Here is a 2,639-nt window from a genome sequence, read left to right on the forward strand (position 1 = left end):
ACCCTAATTTTCTATGCATATTAAGCCCCGTTTGAAAGTGTGTTATTGGATAAATAGTAATGGCTTATTAACACGTGCTGATCGTAATCAGTTATGGCTTATTAATGTGTTTATTGGTGTTAGTATACGTACTTTGAAAATTATATCGCAGGCCAAAACGGGTCAAAAAACACAATAAACACTTATTGAAAAGGTGCTTAAGAAATAAGCCCCGAATTTTGGTTTGTTTAAGAATTTGTAGGCTTGGAAATTTATATATATATATATATATATATATATATATATATATATATATATATATAAGATTTGATGCTCACAAAAGGGCTGTGAGAATGGTGTGAGTATAATTTTGTGATGATTGAATCTACTCTCTAATGTTTTCATATTATTTTGCTAACACATGTTTTATACATAAGTTATATAATTTATATATATATATATATATATATATATATATATATATATATATATATGATTCACACCCATATGTGAGGTGACGGGATATGTTCCTCACAAATGGGCGCCTCATAGGCACATCCACAATGCATTGGGAATACCTCACGTGAATAATAACCAATAAGTACGAGAGATGTTCCCAATGCACGATGGGATGCACATGTGAGGCGCCAGGTGTAAGGAGCGGATCCGGTCTCGTATGTGAGATGTATGTGTTTTTGCTGACAAAAGATTGTATAAAAAGTGTTTTTTTTTTTTGAGTTATATAATTTAAAAGGCAAACAAAAAAGAGGATTATAATCAAACATCTAATTGCATATCTTAAAAAAAAAATCACTTTGCAAGGAATCTTTTTTTTTTGTTCACCATAAGAGTAGACCACGATCCGATTAAGTAAGGTTAGTGTTGATGCATAATGCAAACGGATCGGATTGGATTGGATTCGAATCAGGGTATATCTGAATCAGATTCAACGCTGTCCATGATGTATCCGATTGGATCTCATAAGTAAGGCTATGAATTTGAATCTAATCGGGAAGTCAAATATTCATATCTGATCCGATCCTATTGGTTTTCTTTAAAAATTAATAAATTATTAAAATAAAAATGAAATATACCATTTTAAATAAAGAAAAACAAAAAATACAAGTATTTTTTTTACTTATTTTCATCGTGTATATATATACATGTTTATTTATAAAAATATAAGCAATATAACAAGTTTATAAAAAGACGATTTAAATTATATATTTATAAATAAATATATGACCAAATATATTTGATCAAATATGACTGGATTTGATCATGACCCGATCATTTGCACCCATGTGACTTAACTCCATATTTGCATGTATTAATATTACATAAATATGTATTTATACATGTATATTGCATGTTAAGAATTTGTAGGTTAATGGCAAGCTTTTTACAAAACACGATAACCGTAACCTTTTATACATAATAATACTAATATTGAATTAATATAAACCTTTAAAATATAAAAAATAAATACATTTTACAAAAGGAGGTAGAAAAGTTGAGCTAACATGAGTCGACTTGTTATGACTTAGGATTAAGGTCGGGATTTAACAACTCAAGCAAGACTAGGGTTAACCTCAACTTGAGCTAAACTGGCTCGACTCAACCCATAGGTGATACCATTCCTATGAGTGCAAATGGATCAGATCATTATTTGGTCGAATTTAGATCATCCCAGTTCAAATCTTTGAATGAGATCGATAATAGGTTACAATAAAAAACCAGGTCGAATTTGGATCACTCCTATCTGATCCAAGAAGATTTGATCTAATATATATGCTATATATATTTATTTATATAAATATATTATATATATATATGTTATTTATTTATTTATAAACATATTATTTTTATTGTATTTTGTAAGTTTGTTACATTATTTATTTTTTCAATAAAAATGTATACATATGATGAGAATAATTAAAACAATACTTGTATTGTTTTGTTTTTCTTTATTTAAATCAATATATATATATATTTTTTTCTTTTAATAATTTATTGATTTTAAAAAAAAATAAAGCGGATTGGATCATATCCGGATAACAAACTATCCAATCGGATTCAAATTATATGCAATTAACACTATCGGTTCGAAATCGGACACCCTGATTCGAATCCGATCTGATCCGATCCGATCTGTGCAACATCCCAACCACCAACATCATTTTGGAAACGTCGTATTAATACAAAGTACTTCGAGTTAACTCAACATCAACACGCCACACGTCAAACCCCACAGATATGATGAGACGCATGGCAACGAGACCAAATCTGCTCCTCACAGCTGACGCCTCACACGCACATCCTACTATACATCGGAAACATCTCTCGTATTTACGGGAGATGCTCCCAATGCACGGTGGATACACATGTGAGGCGCCAGTTGTGAGGAGGATCCCGTCTCGCAACGGTAACATCCTTGACTCGGCGTTGTGGGACCCATGACATCACGCGGATCGCCTGCTGGCATGGCTCTTTTGGTCCCACCGCACTCCATGAACATTGCTGAATTGCAGGGCAGCTCAAATTTTGGGTCCACCTGTTGTGGCCCACCGCCAGCTAGAGGAGTTCATCGGAATGTTAATCAGATATTTTTTTTTGGGTAAAAAAATGCTGATCAGATGGTTGGGGCCGTTGGGCTCCAT

Source organism: Nelumbo lutea, chromosome 2, assembly GCF_056320005.1.
Source record: "Nelumbo lutea isolate HS-2025 chromosome 2, American lotus-T2T, whole genome shotgun sequence".
In the NCBI taxonomy this organism is placed as follows: Eukaryota; Viridiplantae; Streptophyta; class Magnoliopsida; order Proteales; family Nelumbonaceae; genus Nelumbo; species Nelumbo lutea.